This window comes from Manis pentadactyla, chromosome 4, assembly GCF_030020395.1.
Source record: "Manis pentadactyla isolate mManPen7 chromosome 4, mManPen7.hap1, whole genome shotgun sequence".
In the NCBI taxonomy this organism is placed as follows: domain Eukaryota; kingdom Metazoa; phylum Chordata; class Mammalia; order Pholidota; family Manidae; genus Manis; species Manis pentadactyla.
The window spans coordinates 70,221,730-70,249,530 of NC_080022.1; the positions used below are offsets into that span (position 1 = coordinate 70,221,730).

A 27,801-nucleotide genomic window follows, 5' to 3' on the forward strand; every position below is an offset into this window, starting at 1 on the left:
CTAGAGAAAAACTTGTTTAAACCTCTATTTGCTAAATTATATTAAACATTTGGGTTTTGGCTCAGTCATCAATTCTTACAGTAAGTCCTTCCTTTTCCCACATATTTTAGCAGCTATCTTTTCTGTGTTTTTTTTATAGTACCCTGGACTTCCTCTCTTCTTGGACTGACCCTACTTGCTTTAATGACATTCTAAGTTATTTTTAAGGAGTATATATGTGTTCATTATACAAGCAAAGATATATTTCAATGAAATGAGATTCAAGAAATTATTCAGTGGTTACCTTTTGAGGTAAGAGGCTACGGGTATGCAAGCAGACATCTTTTTAAAAAATAATTAGTGAATTGTATCATGAGGGTATTTGTACCATTTTTTAAATTTTTACTACTGTCCACTGTTTGACTTTTTTTTAACTTTGTAACAGTTTGCTCATTTTAATTACTTCAGAGTTCACAATAGATTTATCTACATTTGTATCCATGTTCTCCAATTCTTTGGCTTTAGAATGCTCACTGAACGCAACAAATATGTTTCAACATCACCACTGTCTTCAAGGCCAATCCCTAACTTCCCATAAACTGTTGATTTCGTCTCCAAGTCCATCAGGAAAACAGAGCTCATCAGGGTCTAAACGGATTTACCTCAAATACTACTCTCACCTTCTACAGATATTTGTGAGTATCCAACTTTTTCTCTAGTTTTAAAGGACAAAGTATCCTTCCCCTGCTCAAGGCCAGTGTGTTGGATCTGATCTATCTCGTAAATTACTTCCTTGCTCTCTCTTCTCTCTCTCTGCTGAATCTTTGCCTTCACTCTATAAGCATGCTCCAATCTCTTCCTTCCTAATGAAAAATATATAAAAGAATAACAAATATTCCTCTTCTACCTTAAATCAGTACCTCTTTTCTGAGCCAAGCATAGATGATGTATGCCAATTCTATTTTCTTGATTAATCATTATTTCTCAATTTCTGACATATGTTTTCAGTTATCAACACTCCTCTGTAACTTTTCTCTAAAAATCGTTTAAGCCTAGATTTCAGAAACTAGTGGAATAAATTCACCCCTTAACTTATTCTCTTCCTACCATGCCAAACACTGCTCACTCGTACCTGAAAAAAAATCTGCTGTCTTAGTTTCTGTTGTTCTTGGACTTCTGATCTTTCTCATTCTTTTAACAATCCTTTCTTTTTGACCGACTGTTCAAATAAATGCAACATGGTAGTCATTGCTATGTTTCTTTAGGCCCATATAGTGTTCAAAAAGGATTTGAAATCATGACAATCTTTAAAAATTGTTAGATTTCATATAAAAATTTGGAGTTTATCATTTCTTTTGAGAAATCAGAATATGCAGTAGTAACATTGTGTCCACATACCCCCATGCTGAAAATTGGCAAAAACCATATAAACAATGGTTCTTTTCACATAAAAAAGTGCACTATCCACTTATTAATTCTTATTCACAACCAACCTACTCTACACTTTATTTTATTTAGCTTAATCCTGGAAACCAGGTAATTCTAAACATGTTGACTATGCAACACTACAGTAAAAATGTTTCAGCATACCCCCTTATGTGTATATTTTACACATAAATTATATCCCTATACTATCTTTTTCATTTCTAGAAGTTCTTTTATTCTTTGACATATCTTCATTTTCATTGTGTCTTGTGTATTTCACTTGTTTTTGTTTCATTCATTTTTATGAGTGTTATGACATTATGATTTTAATGATTTCTTATGAAGGTTTTTTCCAATTGTTCTGTTATCTGAAGTTCTTTGGTGGTTTAAACCTTCTGCTTATATCTGCTGATTTTCTGTCATAACTGTTTATTTTTCATGTGTTTTATGACTGATATTCATATACCTCTCCAAGGAGAGATTTTCTGTAGAATTCTGTAAAATTTAAGTGGAGGTCATACCTCTCAAAGCATGGCTTTTGCTTCTGCCAGATTTTTAAGTGAAGAACTGGCCAAAGGCAATTTTTATGCTGGTTTCTTGCTTTGGAGGACTCCAGGATTACTAGGCAGTAAAATGTCAGTACAAAGCCAGACCTGTGTATTGGTCTTAGACATTCTCAGGGAAGTTTTTCTTTCTATACAGAGTTTCTAGGCTGAGACACACAAGCTTCCTTACTATAGATCTGTGATGCTTGTCATATTTTTCCTAGTTTGCCCTTCAAAGGTAACATTCATAGATGCTGGCCTCAATTCCTGCCTTTATATATGCATGAAATTACAAGCTATGAGCTTACAAAGACCTGGCAAAGAACCTCCTTACCTGTTCTCCACCTTTCTTTTGAGGTCTCTCCTCTTTTTTTACCTTAAGTGTTTTCCTTATTTCCTGGGAATAGAGATATATACTTAAAAGGGTATTTGTTATATAATATCTACTTCTTCTAGACATTCTGTAGAAAAATACTTTTCAGATTATTTAGTCCACCATATTTGCAGAAACAGAAATACATGTTTAAAAATTACATGCAGGAACTATCAGGCTAATATATTACAAATCTTATAAACCAAACACAAATGAGAAATTAAGACAAGATGCAGTAACAGTTTTGCTCATTAATCATGGCAAAAATATTTCTGCTCTCCCTAAAATCATTTCTATTTTTAGCAATGTAGTTGAATGTGCTCAATTATTTTTTAAAATCTTCGTTTAAGTCTTTGTGACACAATAGCTTTAAAAGCCTAGTTATAAATCCAGTTTGTTTCAATACTAAGTTTAAATGGCTGTCCTAGCTGAAAAGGATACTTCTAAATTTTTCTGGGTCCATGGAAAAAAATATACTTTTATTAAATTATTTCTCATTACCTCTCAAAAATTATTCTAAAATTTATTTTTAAAATCTCATTGTAAATCCCTATCTTCTCTACACAAAACAGATTTCTTACATGCTGTGTTCTCTCCAAACATGAGTCTCTTTTGAAAAACAGTTTCTGACTTGTTAGAATATCATTTTTACTTTGAAGTGAATGATCTGGTGTATTTATTTTTTTAAGAAATATTTGCTAAGATACATACTCTTGACAACTACTTATCATTATTATAAAAGTCATCAGTTTGGAGCTCTTGGCTTTTTGAAACATAAAAACATTCAATGACTCTATTTTAAAACTTTATATTGTGGTAAATGTTAAACTTCACAAGTGGAGAAAATAGTCTAAAGAACACTACTATAACAATCACTCATATTCAACAATTTTTGGTTCGTCTATAACTGCTTTTATTTTGACTTGAGTGTTTAAAAGCAGATCCCAAATATCATGGCATTTATCTATGAATACTTAAGGATTCACATCTAATAATGAGTATTTTTTAACATATAACCACAACACACATCATACCTTACAAAATTAACAATTTAAAAAAAAAATCTTCATCATTTACATAATTGTAAATATGTGAAAGTTGTCTTCATATCTTTAGAATTGTTTAATTTACATATATTTAAATTCACCAATTGTAAGTATATTGAGTTGGTTATTTTTAATGCTATTCTAAATGAAGTTTAGATTTACAGAAGAATTTCAAGATAGTACAGAGATTTCTAACATTCTTCATCCAGATTCCTCTAATGCTAATATCTCAAGTAACCATGTTACATTTATCAAAACTAAAAGTTTAGTATTGGTATACATTCTTAACTGAACTATATTCTTTATTCGGATTTCTCTGATTCTTCCAGTATTGTCCTCGGTCTGTTCCAGGATCTACTCCAAGGTCCTACATTGCATTTAGTGGCCATGTTTCCTTTTCTCCTCTAATCTATGATATTTCCTCATTCGTTCCTTATCTTTCATGACCTTGATACTTTTGAAGAGAATGAGTCAAATATTTTATAGAATGACCTTCAATCTGGATTTTCTGATGCTTTCTCATGATCTGATTGAGGTTATAGATTTGGGTGAGAAATACCTGAGAAGCCATATAGCATTCTCAGTGAATTATATTAGGAGTTATATGATGTTGTTACATCTTATTAATGATGATATTAATCTTGATTGTTTAACATAGTATCTGCCAGGTTTTTTCACTATGAAGTTACTATGATGAATTTGTTAAATGTAGTTTTGGCATCTTTGGAGATGACAATACTTTTTTCCTTTGCTCTATTAAATGATGAATTATATTAATGGATTCCCTAATATTAAACTACCTGTGCACCCCTGGAATAAATTTGACAGGGTCATGAGTCAATAGCTCTTTTTAAGTACTTTGCTGAGGTAACCAGAAAACCTTTTTTAGGTACAACAGATTTTTAAAGTCAATGCCCATCTCATTAGAAAGTATTATAATTCTTTTATTGAAGATAATGTAATTTGGAAATCTGCTTAACAAAGCGCTATTTTAGAATATGCAATAAGCAAGTGAATAAGGCCCAGTTCCACCGTCAGCCCCTCCCCACTGTGCACCCCTCACCTCTCCCTCATGTGACAGATGTGGCATACCTGACATCTGACCCAGGGACCAGGTGAGGGTGCAGGGGCAATCTTCGTACTAAATATCAGTGAGGCTTAACCTTAGCCATATCACAGCCTGCTCAGAACTCTTCTGTAGCACACAACACTCACTGGACCTGGCTGCTCAGCAGGCTGCATGAGGCTACCTAAAACTGGTCCTTTTGATCTTTTGTCTCTTCTCTCATTGTTACCAGGTTTAAGTTCTCATTGTCCTCTGAGAGCATCATGCCGGTCATCGGCAATGTATTTTTCTTATGTAACTGCCTCTCGCTAACATGCTCTTCCCTTCACCTTCACTGTCCCTTCCTCATTTTGCAATATTCATCCTGTCATTGTCGTCTCCAGTAAATCCACAGATTATCAAGTTATGAAGATATGTTTTGCTGTTGTCTGGCCCTTTCACTAGACTGTAAGATCCTAGAGGGCCAGGCTGATGTTTTATTTATGGTTTTAAATCCAGAACCTAGCATAAATCTGGTGCATAAATAGTAGGCATTCAAAAAAATGTTGTTAGAAGGAATCGAATCAAACTTGGCACTAAGAAAAGTCTGTGAATTTGATTTTGTTTGATACGGCATGACTTTTATGAAACCACCAGCTGACTGGCGTGAAACTGTCCCTCACTGAATAAATATTTCTGGCATTCTTTTTCACTAACATTTGACTTTAATTGACTAATTTAAAGCTTTCCTTTGGTTGGTTATTTGCTTCAAAAAAGGCAAGTCCCTTGACAGCCAAATTCCTTTTAATTTCATTTTCTGAGTCTGGGGGGAAAAGAAAGAAAACCCTTTATTTATGAACCTTGCAAGAAATTCTTATAACATCTGATGCACAAATATTGATCCAGGAAGGTGTTACCTCCTGTGGTTACCCTGTGGGTTTCCACTTTGAATTGCCAGAGAACTTGCACTGAAATAGGAAAGTAATGTCCTGTTATGCATCCTTTTTCTAATACTTAGCCCTGAAAGTCATATATTTTAAGCTCATAATAATATCTGCAGACATCTAATGTCAGAAGAATAAAAGAAAATAGTACAGTTTAAGAAAACTCTTGCCCTTATGGAAAACATTTTTATAGTAGGCACAGATGAAGTTGGCTAATTAATCCATGAATAATTAATAACTGAAATTTAAATTGGAAAATGATATTTGTTAATAAAGAATTTTTTTAATGGTTGGATGGCCTATCATTTCATCCCTATGAAATAATGTTTTGTTCTTATAACCTGTGCATTTAGCTGAGAAATAAATATAATATTTATGTTCATAAACAAGAACAGAAACAGTAAGAGATTTCACTTTTTTTATCCATTTGAGAATTATTTGTCCTTTGGCTACTTAGAGCCAAACCCCAGTCTTCGAGAATGTCAAACTACTTTAAATTTATTTCTAGATAAAAATTATGTTTGAATTTTTTTTATTGATATTGAGAAATTTAAGAAATGTTCCAATCAGGGTTACTATAAATTTAGTAGCTTCATGATAGAATGAGTCTATCCAATCAAGTAATTCTAGACAATAAAATGCATAATTCTACTTGTTTCAAAACCCCAGTTGCAAAAAATGGATAAAAGAAGTGAAGAAATATGGTCCAACAGCTAGCAGTAGGAAGAAAAATGTCATATACCTATCCCAAAAAAGTTTCATCCATTCAATTGCTTTGAATTAATTAATTTAGCAAACTCTCCCCTCTTTCACGTGATAGATCAGATCGGTGGTTAAGAGCTATAAGGAATGAATTTTGATTCAAAATGAGAAAATACTGGTTATCATGCCTAAAAAAAGGATAGGCCTGCTATAAGGAGGGATGACGTCCATTCATTAGAAGAATAGAGCAGTCTGTAGAATGGTACTCATAATTCATCAGATAGACAATTTTACTAGAACCATGGTTCTCAACTTTTCTCATCTCAGGACCACTTCAATAACTCAAATATTACTAAAGCACCCAAAGAACTTCTGTCTATGTGGGTTATATCTACTGATATTTACTAGATTATAAAATCAAATGGAAGAATTTTAAAATATTTACTCATAATTAAACATAACAATAATAAATATACATAAAATTTTTAAATACTATGTATATATTTTTTAAATTTAGTGAGAAGAGTGGCATTGCTTCACATTTTTGCAAATCTCTCTTATATCTGGCTTAAGAGAAGACAGCCAGATTTTTATACCTGTTTCTGCATTCAGTCTATGGCACTATAACATGTACGTAGTCTCTGGAAATTTCTGCTGCACACTTGGAAACTAAAATAATTTGACTTTACAGATCACATGAAATTATCAATGTAAACCCCAAGGATCCTGAACTCGAAGATCTCAAAGTTCTTTCTAGGCGTCTGGTTCTATTCCTAGCAAGGTGGAATCTGTCCTCCTGCTTTGAGTTCCTAGACCAAAGTAATATATGATTATCTTATTATATTTTTAAAACGTATAAATATAGAGATGAGTAATTTTTTTCACCCTATTTGTTTTCATAATCTGTAGATTTAGCAGTGAAAAGGAAAAAAATGTATATAAGTTCCTCAGTCATTTAAAGTTAGTGGAGTGGATTATGCCTCAAAAAAATCAAAAAATTCTGAGGTACATTTCTGTCTCCAAAATTGGTCAGGCATAAGACCTAGAAAAGTCAATTAATCTCAATGACTACATAGGTCACATGGTTGTTGGTAGTATAAAAATATAATAATGAAAGATAATTTCATTGGATCATATTATTTCTGTGTCTCTTTTAAAATGCAATAATCATTTTATAAATTCTTCAGCTAGGTTTTCTCTTTACATTTGTGTCTTGTTATTTTTTATATGTCTTCCACCTAGCCAATGAATATTTAGACAGACAGTGGCATAGCTCTTATGTGCCTGGCACAACGATATAGATATATAGATAGTAACATTGATATATCAAGACCTATCTATCATCTATCTATCTATCTATCTATCTATCTATCTATCTATCTAATCACTAAAGTGTTACTTCTTGTAAGAACTATTGGTAAAATGCAAAGTACATTTTCTTTCTTAACTGAGAGCCCTCCCAGGAATAAACCAATACCTGACACAAAATAGGTACTAAAATAAAGTTATTGAAAGAATGAGTAAATAAATGGTGAATTAGCTTAAAAATACATTTCTCAATACCTGGTAATTTCTCAAATTTTGTCCTGGAATTTTCTAAATATAAGTACCATGGTCAATTTCAAAACGGTGTATCTTAATAGTAGATTAGTGCAAGAAGGGACTTTAAAGGACACTATCTCAAATTCAAAAATTTTCTCTATAATAACCCTGAAAAATGGTCATCCATTTTCCTTTGCAAAACTAATTGATAGGGAACTCACTTCTCTTAATGTAGTCCATTCTACTTGATAAAATGGTTTCTCTTATGCTGAAAATTTGTTATTCCCTTCTCTTTTCTAATGCCTAAATTTTAAGTTCCTGTATTTTCAGCTATCTGCAGTTCCTGAGCAGATGAATCATTATGAATGTCACCACCAAACACAAATTAACTATTCTGAATCCATAAGAATAACTGCAGCATGGTTATTTCTGGCATGTCTGTATTGCTTTTCAGAAACCACAACAGAAGCATAGTGAGCTATTTATGTACTCGAAGTGAGACAGCTTCCTGCACTGCCCTGTGGCTACCTCTGCAAACCTGACATGTTTTCTCTACTTTTATATTCATTGCCACTATCATCCAGTTGGAAAAAATGGATGCATGTGAATTTGAAAAAGAATCTGAAGAAAGTGAATTCAACCTAGACAACATTTTGTATTTTTACCTGTGTCTGGAATAGGCAAAGTCATGTTTTTGCTCTGAGTTTCTTTTTACTGAAAGAGACAGTCATGCACAAAAATATGACTTTGCATAAGTCAAGGCAGGCTTTGAGAATTACTGCAACAGAAAAAACAAAATGAGTGCAAAAGACAAGGGCTTAATTCTGAAATTGAAAGATGGGGAAGAAAGGGGTTTATGGATTATAGAAACTGTTGGCATTAAGTATTAATGTCAATAGAGTAGTAACATTGATTAAAATAGGTATTTTTTGACTATCTGGTTAATAAAACCAATGAATTCCTATTGATATTCATCCCACTGAAACTTCTTGCATGATTTGACATGTTGACCTCCCCTTCTTTTCTATATCTTGAAATATTTCTTCTATTTTGACTCCCAGGTCACTTCATTCTTCTAATCTCCCTCCTCTCTTTCATGACAGCAGTGATGACCAGTCCCTCAATTCTTTGGCCAAAGGAACTGTCTCCCTAAGTAGCCTCAATAACCTGAACACAGCTACTTCACATTCTACTGTATTTTAGCAATATCAGTGGTATCTCTCTAAAATATCTTTCCCTGAGTTTTCAGCCAAAGGATCATTGCATACAAATTAAATGATACCAGTTACAACATGTACAACAAATTGTTACTAATGAACTTAAATAACAATGTTTCCAAATAATTGATCTTTTTAACAAACTGAGAAATATTTGTTTATCCCTATTGTAGTCTCATGTCTTAATGAATGGGACACAGTGTACTGGAGATTACATTGAACCCTTTAACCTGCCTTATCTTGTAATACAAAATTTGCTTTATTCTCCTGAGTATTTTGGGGGAAGATTCATCAACAACTTTGCAGATGTTGTACACATGTGTTTGCATTTTTCATGTATACAGAGCATGGTGGCATCGATATTTACTATCCTTTCAAAGTAGGTCTAAGTTGGAGGCTCTGATATTTTCCATGACTTGTTCATAATGGTTTCAGTCAATCATATGTGATGAAGATAATATAAATGATGTAAGATTAAGCTAATTTTATTTTAGGGAGCAGATGAGACTATGACATAGCCTAAGCCCATGATTTATATTTAGCCATCGCTTCTTTCTGTCATTCCATGTTACTAACTTTATTTCCTAATCCTTCCTAATTCAATTAAATGAGCTATCTGCCACCTAATTAGTCAGAGCAAAAAAGTCAAAAATAGTGTTTTGGTCTTGTACATTAATAGGGCTCACATTAACCCAACTGTTTAACAGAGATGTCTGTAATAGACACTTTGAGATCAAAATTTATAAAGGAAATAATAAAAAAAAGTATGCTCAAGAATAGAATTAACAAACAAGGACGTAACTTAGTTCCCCACTAGCAAGAGATCTAATTGCTTGCCATTGGCCAAGACCAATCAAATACATGTGATTATATCCAGCAACACTGGTTTGACAAATCTGTGCTATAACATCAGCAAAATGACTTTCATATTTTTTTCTACATCTCTGCCTTGAATGACAGACAAAATAATTGATTCTCTTAGGTAGTGTGCAATTTAATATTTGTTAATAAAAACATAAAATTATGTGATCCTTGGAACATTTTAACAACAATAATAATTAGCTAATAATAACAAGCAATAATAATAACAAATTAATATTTGTTAATAAAAACATAAAATTATGTGATCCTTGGAACATTTTAACAACAATAATAATTAGCTATGGGTTATTTTTTTAAACAGAATTTCTGAAATATTTAGATGATTAGTTTAACAACAAAAAAGATTGCTTTTTAAACAAGCAAAATTACTTATTTTAAATAAAAAGTTTAAAATTATGCCTTTAGTGTTGTCAGATTTGAAAAACTCACTTTTTCTCTTCTGAGTTTTAGTGAGCAAATAAGTGATAAGGATATCATTACTGTTTCTTTTTACCATTGACAATTTCACATAACAAAACATCTTTCTATATTGATGCACTACAGTTGTTTTAGTGTAACTGCTTCGTAATGAACTAATCAATGAATTGGATGTAATAAAGAATATAATTTTCAGTATGAAAGAACTGTCTTAATGTCCTTCATAGATTTTCTTAAACCATGAAAAATAACATAACTCCAATATAATAAGACAGAATTTATTTCCAGAGAGTTGCTGAAGCTGAATGTGTTCTTGCTGGAAATTGATTGTTGCTGCAGAGCCAAACATAGTTGGGATTTCTCTGTGTGTACTCAGTATAACATGAACTGGAAATTTAGCCAATATATGGTTTATTTGCTCAACTAAACAACTAATCTAGAAAATGCCGGTTCTTTAGTGTCCCATCTAGCTGGACCGTCTCTGTTGTGGGAGAACTGCCAAATCTCGACTTTACTTGGAGCTGTGGAGACAGGCCTAAGAAAAATGTATGGGAGTTATTTTGTTGTGAGATTTTAATCTTTTAAGTTTTCCACTGAATCTTGTTTCATTAAAATGGAAGAAACCTGTCAGAGAGTTGCCTCTGTAGTTTGTATTATTTCTTTGGATTTGGTGATCTGCCTTATGTATAGAATTCCCTGTGACGGTTTATTGTGCTTTCTAAGCCATGGCATTTCTGGCCATGTTTTGAATTTGCAATGACATTGTTTTTATTTAATTTGACATCTAAAGTATGTTTTAGATTAGTTTGATTCTCACTTAAGGTAATATTTAATAATAGCCTAAGAATTTGAAAGATTTTTCCACCAGTCATATATAGAATAGTTCCTAGATTTGCCAATTTATGCCACAAAAAAAGTTATTTATTCCTTCTGTATCTGCTAATTTGTTCTTTAAAGAATGAATATTTTTACCGGAGGCAGAATCTGTCCTTTTCCTTAGTGAAAAGCTATTTTCAAATTTTACCTTTGATTAAATACTTTAAAAAATAGATCAGTTTTTGCATGGTAATATTTTCTCAGGAATATAAATGTTATGCTTCATTTAGTGACATTTTCTTTGGGAGTAGAACACTGTGACATGGCAAATGGAACTTTCTGGGCATTTTTTACTCCTTCATACTCATTTGCTTTCTGTTCAAGATTTGAACTAAAACTAAGCTTGTCTTTTTTGGTTAATTTTTCCCTACGCACATAATCTGGGTCTTTTAGATGCTGGGAGGACACAAATAAGACCCAGGTTGTGGTCAAACTATTATTTAGTTAGAAAAAGTTTAAAAATTCATAATAGTTTATATACTTCTCCGCTTTGCACTCTTCAGGGAAAAGTAAACTAGAATGTAGAAGCTGACAGCAGATGACTAATTCAAGATCATCCAGGGAAGCAAGATTAGGAATTCTGTGTTCTTTATAGTCTACTAACATTAATGAGCCCCCACAGTAGCTGTGATTGATGGATTAAATTTATTAAACATTTAATATCTATAGTAAACTATTCCAGAACTTGGAATTTAGAGTGAAATACAATGGACTTTGGGTATGGTCTCTATTTTCAGTAAAATTATAAGCTGGTGGAAAAAGGAAGACACACACAGATGTTACTCCTTTTAAGAACCATAAAGGGAGGAGCCAAGATGGTGGCGTGAGTAGAGCAGCGGAAATCTCCTCCCAAAACCACATATATTTATGAAAATATAACAACGACAACTCTTCCTAGAATAGAGACCAGAGGACACAGGACAACATCCAGACCACACCCACACCTGCGAGAACCCAGTGCCTCATGAAGGGGGTAAGATACAAGCCCCAGCCCCGCGGGACCCGAGTGTCCCTCACCCCAGGTCCCGGTGGGAGGAGAGGAGTCAGAGCGGGAGGGAGACGGAGCCCAGGACTGGAAAACACCCAGCCCCAGACATCTGCACCAGAGTGCAGACACGGGACCTGTGTGGGGTCCTGGATACTAGGGAAATAGGGCAGCAAGAACGGTGAGTAGGTCCCTGAGGCCGGTGCATGGGGACAAAGAAAAGCAAGCTGCTTTTTTTTTTTTTTTTTTACAAGTGCTTTTTGGAGGTCTTAAGGGGAGAGGGACACCAAAAATGCACGGAAGAGTCCCGGGACACTTAGTCCAAAGGCAGGGAATCTGGGGATCTCTGGGCACTCTAACCCTCTGGGCAGCAGGGAGCACGGAGGCCCTTCATGGAGAAAAACAGCCTCCCAGCCATTCCCCCTCCAACGTGGCTCCACAATATTGGAGCAGCGACACAAGGCAGGCCACAACCACAGCAACAGCAGACATAAACTCCATAGCAGGCGGGCAGGAATCAGAAGAAGCCCTGTCTGCACGCAGCTGCCCAGCACAAGCCACTAGAGGTCGCTGTTCTCCCAGGAGAGGAGGGCCACAAACTAACAAGAAGGAAAGTTCTTCCAGCCATCACTCGTGCCAGCTCTGCAAACTATCTCTATCACCATGAAAAGGCAAAATTACAGGCAGACAAAGATCACAGAGACGACACCAGAGAAGGAGACAGACCTAACCAGTCTTCCTGACAAAGAATTCAAAATAAAAATCATAAACATGCTGACGGAGAAGCAGAGAAATATACAAGAGCTAAGGGATGAAGTCAGGAGGGAGATTACAGGTGCCTGGAAAGAGATTACAAAAGTGAAACAGACTCTGGAAGGATTTATAAGCAGAATGGATAAATTGAAAGATGCCATTGATGGAATAGAAAACAGAGAACAGGAACGCATAGAAGCTGACACAGAGAGAGATAAAAGGATTTCCAGGAAAGAAACAATATTAAGAGAACTGTGTTACCAATTCAAAAGGAACAATATCCATATTATAGGGGTACCAGAAGAAGAAGAGAGAGAAAAAGGGATAGAAAGTGTCTTTGAAGAAATGATTGCTGAAAACTTCCCCAAACTGGGGGAGGAAATAATTGAACAAACCACAGAAATACACAGAACTCCCAACAGAAAGGACCCAAGGAGGACAACACCAAGACACATAATAATTAAAATGGCAAAGGTCAAGGACAAGGAAAGAGTTTTAAAGGCAGCTAGAGAGAAAAAGGTCACCTATAAAGGAAAACCCATCAGGCTATCATCAGACTTCTTGACAGAAACCTTACAGGCCAGAAGAGAATGGCATGATATATTTAATACAATGAAACAGAAGGGCCTTGAACCAATGATACTGTATCCAGCACGACTATCATTTAAATATGATGGTGGGATTAAACAATTCCCAGACAAACAAAAGCTGAGGGAATTTGCCTCCCACAACCACTTCTACAAGGTATTTTATAGGGACTGTTCTAGACGGGAGCACCCCGATAACTAAACAGATGTCACCAGAGAAAATAAAATCATAGCAAAGAAAGCAGACCAACCAAAAACTAACTAACGGCAAAAAAATAAAATCAACTACCCACTAAAAGCAGTTAAAGGAAACACGAAAGAGCACAGAATAAAACAAGAAACATATAAAGAATAGAGGAGGAGGAATAAGAAGGGAGAGAAGAAAAGAATCTCCAGACAGTGTATAAAACAGCACAATAAGCGAGCTAAGTTAGGCAGTAAGATACTAAAGAGGCTAACCTTGAACCTTTGGTAACCATGAATCTAAAGCCTGCAATGGCAATAAGTACATATCTTTCAATAATCACCCTAAATGTAAATAGACTGAATGCACCAATCAAAAGACACAGAGTAATGGAATGGATAAAAAAGCAAGACCCATCTATATGCTGCTTACAAGAAACTCACCTCAAACCCAAAGACATGCACAGACTAAAAGTCAAGGGATGGAATAACGTATTTCAGGCAAACAACAGCGAGAAGAAAGCAGGGGTTGCAGTACTAATATCAGACAAAATAGACTTCAAAACAAAGAAAGTAAAAAGATATAAAGAAGGACATTACATAATGATAAAGAGCTCAGTCCAACAAGAGGATATAACCATTCTCAATATATATGCACCCAACACAGGAGCACCAGCATATGTGAAACAAATACTAACAGAACTAAAGGAGGAAATAGACTGCAATGAACTCATATTAGGAGACTTCAACACGCCACTCACCCCAAAGGATAGATCCACTGGGCAGAAAATAAGTAAGGACATGGAGACCAGAACAACACAGTAGAACAGATGGACCTAATAGACATCTATAGAACTCTACATCCAAAAGCAACAGGATATACATTCTTCTCAAGTACACATGGAACATGCTCCAGAATAGACCACATACTAGCCCACAAACAGAGACTCAGTAAATTCCAAAAGATTGAAATTCTATCAACCAACTTATCAGACCACAAAGGTATAAAATTAGAAATAAATAGTACAAAGAAAGAAAAAAGGCTCACAAACACATGGAGGCTTAACAACATGCTCCTAAATAATCAGTGCATCAATGAACAAATTAAAACAGAGATCAAGGAATAGATGCAAACAAATGACAACAACAACACACAGCCCCAACTTCTGTAGGTCGCAGCGAAAGCAGTCTTAAGACGAAAGTATATAGTGATCCAAGCACACGTGAAGAAGGAAGAACAATCCCAAAAGAATAGTCTAACATCACAATTATCGAAACTGGAAAAAGAAGAACAAATGAGACCTAAAGTCAGCAGAAGGAGGGACATAATAAAGATCAGAGAAGAAATAAACAAAATTGAGAAGAATAAAACAATAGCAAAAATCAATGAAACCAAGAGCTGGTTCTTTGAGAAAAAAAACAAAATAGATAAGCCTCTAGCCAAACTTATTAAGAGAGAAAGAGAATCAACACACATCAACAGAATCAGAAATGAGAACAGAAAAATCATGAAAGACTCCACAGAAATACAAAGAATTACTAAAGACTACTATGAAAATCTCTACGCCAACAAGCTGGAAAACCTAGAAGAAATGGACAACTTCCTAGAAAAATACAACCTTCCAAGACTGACCAAGGAAGAAACACAAAAGTTAAACAAACCAATTACGAGCAAAGAAATTGAAACGGTAATCAAAAAACTACCCAAGAACAAAACCCCCGGGCGTGACGGATTTACCTCAGAATTTTATCAGACATACAGGGAAGACATAATACCCATTCTCCTTAAAGATTTCCAAAAAATAGAAGAGGAGGGAATACTCCCAAACTCATTCAATGAAGCCAACATCACCCTAATACCAAAACCAGGCAAAGACCCCCACCAAAAAAGAAAATTACAGACCAATATCCCAGATGAATGTACATGCAAAAATACTCAATAAAATATTAGCAAAACGAATTAAAAAATATATCAAAAGGATCATACACCATGACCAAGTGGGATTCATCCCAAGGATTCAAGGATGGTACAACATTCAAAAATCCATCAACATCATCCACCGCATCAACAAAAAGGACAAAAACCACAAGATCATCTCCACAGATGCTGAAAAAGCATTTGACAAAATTCAACATCCATTCATGATAAAAACTCTCACCAAAATGGGTATAGAGGGCAAGTACCTCAACATAATGAAGGCCATATATTAAAAACCCACAGCCAACATTACACTGGACAGCGAGAAGCTGAAAGCTTTTCCTCTGAGATCGGGAACTAGACAGGGATGCCCACTCTTCCCACTGTTATTTAACATAGTACTGGAGGTCCTAGCCATGGAAATCAGACAAAACAAAGAAATACAAGGAATCCAGATTGGTAAAGAAGAAGTTAAACTGTCAGTATTTGCAGATGACATGATATTGTACATAAAAAACCCTAAAGACTCCACCACAAAACTACTAGAACTGATATTGAAATACAGCAAAGTTGCAGGATACAAAATTAACACACAGAAATCTGTGCCTTTCCTATACAATAACAATGAACCAATAGAAAGAGAAATCAGGAAAACAACTCCATTCACAATTGCATCAAAAAGAATAAAATACCTAGGATTAAACCTAACCAAAGAAGTGAAAGACGTATACCCTGAAAACTACAAGTCACTCTTAAGAGAAATTAAAGAGGACACTAACAAATGGAAACTCATCCCATGCTCATGGCTAGGAAGAATTAATATCGTCAAAATGGCCATCCTGCCCAAAGCAATATACAGATTTGATGCAATCCCTATCAAGTTACCAGCAACATTCTTCAACAAACTGGAACAAATAGTTCAAAAATTCATATGGAATCACCAAAGACCCCGAATAGCCAAAGCAATCCTGAGAATGAAGAATAAAATAGGGAGGATCTCACTCCCCAACTTCAAGCTCTACTACAAAGCCATAGTAATCAAGACAATTTGGTACTGGCACAAGAACAGAGCCACAAACCAGTGGAACAGATTAGAGACTCCAGACATTAACCCAAACATATATGGTCAATTAATATTTGATAAAGGAGCCATGGACATACAATGGCGAAATGACAGTCTCTTCAACAGATGGTGCTGGCAAAACTGGACAGCTACGTGTAAGAGAATGAAACTGGATCACTGTGTAACCCCATACACAAAAGTAAATTCAAAATGGATCAAAGACCTGAATGTAAGTCATGAAACCATAAAACTTTAGACATAAACATGAGTGACCTCTTCTTTAACATATCTCCCCGGGCAAGGAAAACAACAGCTAAAATGAACAAGTTGGACTATATTAAGCTGAAAAGCTCTGTACAACAAAAGACACCATCAATAGAACAAAAAGGAACCCTACAGTATGGGAGAATATCTTTGTAAATGACAGATCTGATAAAGGCTTGACATCCAAAATATAAATGAGCTCACCCACCGCAACAAAAAAAAAACAAATAATCCAATTTAAAAATGAGCAGAGGAACTGAACAGACAGTTCATCAAAAAAGAAATACAGATGGCCAATAGACATATGAAAAGATGTTCCACATCACTAATTATCAGAGAAATGCAAATTAAAACCACAATGAGGTATCACCTCACACCAGTAAGGATGGCTACCATCCAAAAGACAAACAACAAATGTTAGCGAGGTGGTGGAGAAAGGGGAACCCTCCTACACTGTTGGTGGGAATGTAAATTAGTTCAACCATTGTGGAAAGCAGTATGGAGGTTCCTCAAAACGCTCAAAACAGACTTACCATTTGACCCAGGAATTCCACTCCTAGGAATTTACCCTAAGAATGCAGCACTTCAGTTTGAAAAAGACAGATGCACCCCTATGTTTATTGCAGCAATATTTACAATAGCCAAGAATTGGAAGCAACCTAAATGTCCATCAGTAGATGAATGGATAAAGAAGATGTGGTACATATACACAACGGAATCTTACTCAGCCTTAAGAAAAAAACAGATCCTACCATTTGCAACAACATGTATGGAGCTAGAGGGTGTTATGTTCAGTTAAATAAGCCAAGCGGAGAAAGAGAAATACCAAATGATCTCACTCATCTGTGGAGTGTAAGAACAAAGGAAAAACTGAAGGAACAAAGCAGCAGCAGAATCACAGAACCCAAGAATGTACTAACAGGTACCAAAGGGAAAGGGACTTGGGAGGATGGGTGGGTAGGGAGGGATAAGGGGGGTGATGAAGAAAGGGGGTATTATGATTAGCATGCATAATGTGGGGGGTGGGAGAAAGGGGAGGGCTGTACAACACAGAAAAGGCAAGTAGTGATTCTACAACATTTTGCTATGCTGATGGACACTGACTCTAATGGGGTTTGTGGGGGGCCCTAGTATAGGGGAGAGCCTAGTAAACATAATATTCTTCATGTAATTGTAGATTAATGATAACAAAAAAAAAGAAGAAAAAGAAAGAAAAGTTGGATTACTCCCTGATAGGATGAAGTTAACTGCAAATCACCGATTAATGCATGCTTTAAATATCCTTAATTTTGATCATTTAAAGGTTGTCAGATGATCAGCTATGGAAGTACATTTTCCTGATAATATTCCTTTCTCTTAAAAAAAAACAAAAAACAAAAAAAGCAGTTCCTGTGTTTGATCTCCAATAAATTCTTCACAATGGTATAAAGGGCATATAAAAGTGTGAGCAAAGGGTCTGTTTGTGTTTATACAGAGGATCAAAGCCTAATTTGGCTACCCAGAAAACAAATTAAGATATGATATGAAGAAGAACTTCCAACATCAACATTCTCTGGAAGAGTCATTCCAGAAGATGATCATCAAAAAACTTCAACAAAGATCCTGGTGCTGTTGCAGTTGTAGCTGCATTCATCCCACCGGTTCCTGGACTTGCCATTGGAATGATGAAGGAGATAGCTAAGCTGGCCTGTGCATACAGTAAAACAACAAATTTGACTGGATCTATACTGTCGGAACTCAACCAAGAATTAGGAGAAGTGCAAGTTGCAGTGCTCCAAAATCGTGCGACTGTAGACTATCTACTGTTAAAAAAGAACATATGGGATGTGAACAGTTCCCAGGAATGTGTTGTTTTAATTTGTCTGATATTTCTCAAAATATTCAAATTCAGTTAGACAATATCCTTCATATCATTGATAAGTTTTCACTAATGCCTAGGGTGCCTAATTGGTTTTCTTGGTTTCACTGGATATGGCTGGTAATTGTAGGTCTGCTTTTTTTATGTTGCTGTATTCCTATTATGTTAATGTGTGCATGCAATTTAATTAGTAATTTAAAACCTATACACGCTTATGTTACACTACAAGAAGATATGTCAAAGAAATAATCAATCTTCCCATGTTTTCTTCCGTCTGCTACTTCTATAGCTTCTCTTCTTCCTTCATAATTACAACCCCTAAGTAGAATTCGTGCCTCATATTGATATTAACAAGTATCATAATTCTTCCAAATGGTAATGATACCTCAAGACAAATGCTGGGCATAGAAGCCACAGGGCATAAATCTGCAAAGAAGTAAAAAGCTAACCTTTTCAAACAATATTGCTTCTCTCTCACTTGCCAGCTTTACATTTCCCTGTATGGCCCCGGAAGAAGACTGGTTAGCCAGAGATGGGTAAGATTCCTCAAGGGAGGAACAACCTAAGACAGGCACAGTCGCAGGGGGGCCATCAGGTGAGAAATTGGGGATCAACAAAGGTGAGGCTTAGAACCTCACCACCCCCCGTTCTGAGAGAAATCTTCTGCATCCGTGGATGTTTTGTTGCCCTTGTCTAGCTTAGATTAACACTTAGTCTACAGGCACACACCTGATCATCTACATTTGCCCTCTTACAGCACTAAACTATGTTTTCTACCTTTATCTTGCATCTACCTACCACTTCAGCATTTTATTAAAAATAATAATAATAATAATAGTAATAATAATAAGGGATAAATGTGGAATTCACATATAAATCAAGTATAAAAATCAAACAAATAATTATAATTGACCTGATTGTTCATAGTTCATGATGCATGATCAAAACCGAAAGTTTCTGTGAAGACTGCCCTTGCACTGTGCACCATGTAAGAACTTATTCACTATGTAAAAACTTGTTCACCATGTAAAAACTTGTTCATTATGCTTCAGAAGTTTGGAGACTGTTGAGAATTAGGCTTAGAGATGATTAATGACTGTGCATTGAGTCCCCTACAGAATTTTATTGTTGTTAACAACCATATGATCAATAAATATGAGAGATGCCCTCTCACAGGGAAAAAAAAAAAAGAACCATAAAGTTCTTCATATATTCATTGGATGCTAGACACTGTGCCAAAGACTGAGGATGCAAAGATGGGTGACTTTGTAACTTCTCCTTTTCTATGACTCTTACCCCCAAAGGGAGAAAATGCTAGTCAATGAGATAGCCATGTAATAAATAATTACATTAGATGAAGAGGGTAAGTGAGAGGACAAGGTTAGAATAAAAAAAGTTAAGTTGAAAAGTGAAAGATGTATCTTTGTAAATAGCATTTTGTCTATTTCATCAAAATTATATTTTACTTAGATGGTAAGTTTACTGAAGGCAGAGCCTACACCTCACACTGTTTTTGCATCCTCAGTAGGATCTATATGAGCGCTATATAACACACAGCCATCCTTGGCATCTGCAATGGAGGACCCCAAATAAGTTCAACAATTCCAAATTAGAAAAATTCTCCAGAACATATATTTGCCGCTAGAAGCGAAGGACTACAATGCCACCCATTTTCTAGCCAGTGACAGACCCCCATATGTTGATCACCCAGATAAGAATAATCCACAACTCAGAAAAACTCCACATCTGTACAATGAAGTCCTTTTAGCTCATTTGCGAACAACCAAAACTTGCATCTTGCATTACTAAATGTCCAACTAGCAGTCAGGGAATCTTTGCTAATTAAACTGATGTATTCTACTAATGGCCATATGTTCAGAGATTATTTCTATAATAAATTATGAGAAACTTTAATGAAACGTATGAATCACAGAATGATATATCTCACTGAATTAACATTCCCAACTAGTTCAAAACATTTTTAATTCTTCTCCAATTTATTTCAGCGTTAAATTTCCTGGAATTCCAGGCATTTGTTCTCTAAATGTATTATTAACACTTCCCATTCTCTCTCTCACGAGACTAGAAATCCTGCTATTCTTGGGCCTGGTAAAAAAATATACAGCTTTAGTGACTTAACTTGAGTTCAAACTCAGCCTTGCCATTAACTGTGTAATCTTAAACAGGTAAAACTTAATTTCACTGAACTTCAGCTCCTTAACTGTACAATGTGGACAGTAATACCAACTTTATAAGGACATTGTAAAGATCAAATGAGGTAACATCGGAAAAGAAAACAGAGTACTTACCCATAATGGGTGGCGATTTCCTCCTGGTGCTCAAGCTACAATATTAAAATGAATGTACTCCAATCAAAATGTTGCAGAATGCCATCCAAGTTAAGCAATATTTCATGATATTTAAAGGATAGTGTTGTTGTTTTCTTTTGTCTGACACACAACATGTACTTAATAAATATGTTGAATGAATAACTGAGTAAGTGTTTGTGGACAACTAAAGGACAATCTTCAACAAAGTGACCCTTTTTGCTCTATACCAGCATTAATTCACTCGTTACAAAAACAAATAATATTGTATAGTGCTTTACAAAATTTCCCAAAACACTGGATATGTGTTAGCTTAATGATCAGAAATGCAAAGACCACATTCTGAAATTTGGTGATTTTGTATCCTATCAAATTGTGGACTGGTGCAGGGCAGTATTCTCCTCCAGGTAAACTAAATGCTGCTTAGTAAGGCATTAAAAAATATTCTTCTTGCTTTGACTTTTCTTTGAAGTACCCAATTATCCATTTGCCCTTCATAACCGTATAAGGCCAGTAAGGAAAAAGAAATTAAGATTTTTCTTTCTAAATATTCACCAGAAGCCAGCATGGTGCTAGCTGTGTTATAGGACTATGTTGTTAGAATGTGGTATCTAAACCTCCATATCAGCACAACAACCCTTAGGGATAGCAATCACAATCCCAAATTGACAAGTAGCAGAAAGGTTCAAAGAAGTCAGTCTATGCTGTTTTAAAAGGCAAAACTGAGAATCAAATGTACGTTTGCCTAATTCATGGCTCATGCACTTTGTACCACATGACACCGTATTTTATAATCAAGACAAAGAAGCTGGTGACTTTCTGGTCTCCGGGAGTTTTTTGCTTTTGAAGACAACCCTCTTAGTGATAGTACGGCCGATGTGGCAGCTTACACTAACTGTGTAAATTTCTTGCTGTCAACTTTTATAAGTTAGTGTTCCAATAGTGATAATGACTATTATTCACAATTTGATGTTTGTTAACTAGTTTTGTAAAACTGAAAAGCCAAGGATGATAATTCAATCCCATCTATTTTTGAGACAACTGTAAGAAGAAAAAGAAAAACTTATCTAAAAAAATAAGAGGCCAAATTACCTCCTCCAAATGTTTATGTGTATGTGTGTGTATATATATATATATATATATATATATATATATACACACACATGTGCCACTCCATCTTGTATAAGGTCATTTCCAGAAAAATTGTTGAAAACTAACAATTTTAAATCCTAACTTCAGATGATAAGCTAACTGTTTTTCCTGTTTTTCGAGCACACTTAGGAAAGGGAAGAAAATCCATAAATCATCAAGAGACAAAGTAGGGGTTAACATTTTTTGATCATTAATAGCTTTTGAAAAATACAAAATCATCATGTAGCACTATTGTGTTGTGCAAAGTTCAGCATCATATTTAAAATGCACTAAACTAGACTATAAAAGCTTCCATGCTTCCAGACTAAGTAGTCATGTGTCTTATCTCAAAACCCAGTTATATGTAGCTTTCCGCTGGACTGATTGGGAAGAAGAACTCAAAGCTGAAGGAATTTCCTGAATAAGAAAGAACAAATGGCTACTGTGTTATGATACCAAGAATGAAAGATAATTAGCTTTTGGGAGCTTTGATATTGTGGAAGATGAAAAAGTATCAGGCTTGCTTTGAGCATGGTGAAATTTTATTTGAATTAGTTACTTCCTGGAACTCTGCATTTGCATTTAGACAGTGTTTCACACAATGCTTTAAACATGGAGAGCCCTCAGTAAATAGTTATTAAATAATGAAAGAGTAAAAAACAAGTTAGGGAATCTTATTTTCTATTAAAAAATACATTTCAGACTATACTGTGTGTTTCTGACAAGTTCTTTTTCCATGGGACATGTTTTAAATGCTTTTCTGTCTTTTGTGGCAGAAGAGGCCACTTTTGATTTGTTTTGTTTTGTTTTGTTTTTGAAGTTTGCACATGTTGAACATCTGGATGTTGTAACATCAAAGTCAAGTTGACACAGCAAGCCAATAGACACTACTTTTGCTCATAACCAAATGACATGCATGATTGCCTTTTATCAAGCTTCTTCTTAACTTGGTGAGCAGAATCAGTCTCTGATCAATAAATAACAAATCATCTGTTTCATAAATCAGACCTGTCAAAGCAAAGCAGTGCCTCGTGCTGGGTATACTCTTCTGTGTTTGTTCGGCCTGGTAGCACCTGGTTAATAAGAAGAGCTTCTTACACATTTGACAGCTGTTTGGATATTCTATTTCAGCACTGTTCAAGTTTACCAGCTATTTAGAACTACTCTCTTTCCTCCCCCTTTCTTCTTTCCTCTGTACTTTTGAGCTGAGATTCTCTTCTCAATTGATGGGAAAATAGGTGGGGTAGAGAGAAAGAACTAAGCATTCTGTTGTTTATTTGATTTTTTAAAAATCAATCTTTGCTTAAATCACATATTTCTCCAGAGTACATATAGTTTTCACCACTGAAATTACTGATAATGAATCAAGGGGTGATATTTGCGAATCTGTTTCATAATTTTTTTCTCCCATATTAATTTCTCTATAAATAATAATAATAATAATAATAACAGCTAACATTTATTAATATCCTTCTTAACAGTCACTGTTGTTGGCTCTCTAAATAGATGTACTTAATTCTTTTAAAAATCTTTTGAAACAGGTACTATTATTTCTTATTTGAAAGATGAGAAACAGACATTAAATTAGGTGCTCAAGTTTATGTATATTGTATCAGAACTCAGAAAGTCAAATTCTAGGGCTGGCTCTACAAATCATTGTCTCTTCATATACGTTGTTTCTATCTTGACTCTCATCCTTTCCAATTCAAAGTCAATACTTCAACATTGGAATAAAATGATTCCATTTATTCTAGTTGTGTCCAATTCCTTCAGCCTTGATGGATAAGATATTCACCAAAGCACACGTTGCTCACTCTTGAATTGTTCCCTAGTTTATTCTTGCAAGAATTCTGACAATGCTGTAAACTCTTTTTGAGCAAGAATTACATTTGTTAACTCTCTTAGTCACCTTGCAGCATCTAGTGGAGAGTAATTCGGTAAGTGTGTCATTAGTAGGGGTTCATGTGACATTTATATTTTCTCTTACTGCTATGAACAATCTTGTACATTATGAATAGTTTGGTTTGTTTAGAATGTGTAAATTCTGGAAATACTAGTGCTTTTTTACTTCATATGTGCCAGACTTTTCAAGCATTTCTGGATTGCAGTTATAGTAATGAGTTATTAAATAAAATTATTTTAACATGATTAACAAAGTGGTTAAGAATGGTTAAGAATGGGATCTAGTGAAGCCCTACTGCATCACTGAATTTCCATTATTACAAGTGATTGACCTTACTCACCACAACAATGAGCTAAGCTTTTCTTCCCTTTTCCCTTCTTTGAAGTCATTGCATTCACTTTTCAGTCTTACATACAAACATTTTAGGGATGACAATTTGGTATCTTGTTTTCCTGCCTTATTTTCCTGTGCTACAAAGAAATTTGCAAAAATTCCTGAAAAAAGGTGGATTTTTATTTCTTTTTCTTTTCCAGGATGTCCATGTTTTGTTCTTCTTATTTTGAGTACATCTCTACCAATTTCCTGTATCACCTTTCATTTCATTTCTTTGCAAAATTCTCCCTTATAGAATTTCTTTGCCAGAATTTGACCGTAAGCTATAGGTTTCCTATTTAGAATATATGTATAGTAGTGGTTAGGATCATAGACTTGGACCTGACTTAGTGTTCAATTGTGTGACCTTGGGCAAGTTACTTAATCTTATTTTGCCTCAGTTGCCCCTCTTTAAGGGAAGGATTATAATATCCACCTAATAAGGTTAAAATAAGAATTAAACAAGCTAATATTTTTAAAGCATTTACACTAGAATTTGGTACATTGTAAGTGCTGTAAAAGTGTTTGCTGAATGAATAAATATTGTTACTTTTGTGTTGAGAATTCATTCAAAGCCTTCTATACACTTATAAACAGAGCTCCATAATGCCTCTACAAGTGATTATATTGCTTTACATTTATTTCACAGTAGGTGGCAAAACATAAATCCAAGAGGGGACTTAGAAAAGTCTTCTCACTCACATTCTTTCACTCCAGCACTTTTACTGCACAATTAAAGATTATTTTGGAGATACATGGAAAATCACCTTTCATGGATAGCTTTATCCAGTCCTTTACATCAAAACAAGCAGTCAAGGTTGATATGCCTGTGTTTTTGTACCTTAGGGTATTTGTTGTTTCTGAATCTTGACTCCCCCAATATCCCTTTTGAGAACAGAGCTCAGAAAGGCTTTGGGATTAAACACTGCATATTCTATGAACTCTGACAGGCCACTAATTGTACCTGGCACATGCCTCTTGTCTTGTTAGCATTTTGATTTTGGCGTCACTGGTATTGACTGTCCTTTTCGTTTGAATTTAATCCATCCTAGAGACGACACAGCACTATTTCCTACTACTCATACTACTCATTGTATTCTTTGGACTTAATTTACTTCTTATTAAATTTGGCTTCCACCTCATTCACTCCATTCATTGACTCTTCAAGTAATATGTCACTTTAAACAACATCCTATGCACTATGCTTAGATAATCAGAATTGATAGTTTCCCCTTCCAAGTCATAGATTTCAGACATATATATTTTTTAATTTGGAAAACTTCAGAGTTAAATCTTATCCCAAACAGCATCCACAGAGCAGTCTCAAACAAATGACTCGTGACAGGTGCATAAATGTGTGCTTATCCAGTTCAGTGTGCCAGAGACCATTTTTCTTATCACTTATGGTGATGCTTTTCTACTGAGCCAATTTGTTTAGCATGTCTTCATTTAGTCAGAGACTGAAATATTCCCCTAGTTGTCTGGGTCAATGTTTTTCAAAGGCAAATCCTTTATATGTTCACCTCAAGTATATTACACATTTTTATCTATATTTAAACGTTTCAAACATCATTAATCCCTATAAGCTATAAATGGGCATGTTATTTCCACATTCCAGGTGTTTGAGGCATGCCACAGTGGGTGTTTATAAAATCGGATTTTGCACAGTTTTGTTTGTTTTGTTTTTTAAAATGTGTGGAAGTGTAGAATCCAGTGAAGATGCTAGAGTTTGGATCACATTCTGAAAAAGTAAAATAAAACTGAGAAATTTGGGTTAGAACTAGAGATCATAACTGTTAGGACAGTTAAAGATACCTCAATTTATCATTCTTTTAGCCTTCTTTTTGAGTGTTTGATCTTGCAGCACCCTTTCTTGGTATTTTTAAATTCTTTGTATTTCCTTATTGCTGCTTTTCTCTTCACCTCAAGGTTTCAAATTGCACCTGATTTCTTTTCTACTTTTATTATAGAAAACTTCACAATCCCAAACGTTTAGGGAATAATATATTAAATATTGGTGTCCCAATACTAAGCTTTATAAAATTTTAATAAAGCTTATATTTGCCATATTTTTCTAGATCTTTTTTTTAAAAGATAAAATATTATAGATATATTTGGACACTACATGCATCTCTTTGCAATCTCATTTTGCCCTTCTTCCTTCTTACAACATGCCTATCATTCTGAGTTTGGTGTATACTATTCCCATGTGCATGTTTCCACCTTTAACATATATTTCTATGACCATAAGAATGCATATTATTAATTTGCATGTTCTCAAATTCAGATAAATTATGTCATACAAAATGCATTATTTTATAAATTAAATTGAATTTTTATTCAACTTTATACATGCAAGATTTATCTATGTGAATATGCACAGTTCTAATTTGTTCAGTTTAATAGCTTTATGATATTCAATCAATGCATTTACCACAATTCACTTATTCAGTTTTCCATTGAGGAATAGTTGTTCCCAATTTTGGCCTTTGCACATGACATTGTAATGAATGATATTGTTTGTGTTTCCTTGTAGGGATGTTACACTGAATTTTTCTAAGAGTGGGGGTATTGAGTCAAAGAGTATATTATGGTTTTCCTATAGATTGCTGAACTCTTTACTGGCATGGCTGAGTCCATTTATATCTAATTCCTGTGAATAAGTCTGTCATTTTTTTGTATCCTCTCCATGTAATCTTTGTTCTTTTCCACTGATTAATACAATTTTGTATTTTTAAATTTGCATTTCTCTAATTAATTACAAAAAAATTGACCATATCAATGTAAAAAATCCTTTGACCATTTTCTGATTCAGTTATCTTTTGCTTTTGACTTGTAGAAGTGCTTTCTATATTCTGAATATTATTTCTTTTTTTTTATTATGTGATTTGCAAGTATTTTCTCCCAGGTTACATCTTTGCTTTGATGGATTAACACCCCTTTACTTCTTGGTACTTTAAAAAAAATGTTGTCATATGTATCCGTATTTTCCTTTATGGCTGTCGTTTCTGAGTTGTGTTTTAAAATCTTTCTTTATTGCCAGTTTAAAAAGACATCCCTCTAGATTATTCTTAAAGTTTAAAATTTTTCTTTGCACTTTTACAAATAAATATAATGAAATTGATTTTCCCCCTAGGGTATGTGATACAGTTAATCAGTTGATATGGAACCTTTTACTAAATAGTTGATGCTTGCTTCTTCTCTGACATTTCCACAGTATATCTAGCTTTCATAAATGCTTAATTCTAGGCTTTTAAAAAAAGTTCTACCAATCTATTCATCTAACTCAATAACTACACTGTCTTAATTTACAAGGCCTTAAATTTTTTTAACTCCTTGTAACGAATTCCCTTCACATCATTATTATTGAAAATCTTTCTTGTTACTCTTTATTTGTGTTCTTGGTATTTGAATCTAAAGGTTGGCTTATAAAAGTTAATGAAACAGCTGTAGGGATTTTGATT

The 27,801-nt window shown here is 34.6% G+C and overlaps 1 long non-coding RNA gene across 1 annotated transcript in view; it reads left to right on the forward strand.

The window, feature by feature from the left end:
• Positions 1–589: 589 nt before the first annotated feature.
• Positions 590–27,801, forward strand: part of LOC130683374 (uncharacterized) — a 36,675-nt gene continuing 9,463 nt past the window's right edge. Inside the window, exon 1 of the long non-coding RNA XR_008997046.1 lies at positions 590–674. This is a non-coding gene — a long non-coding RNA (uncharacterized LOC130683374). The remainder of the gene's footprint in view (positions 675–27,801) is intronic.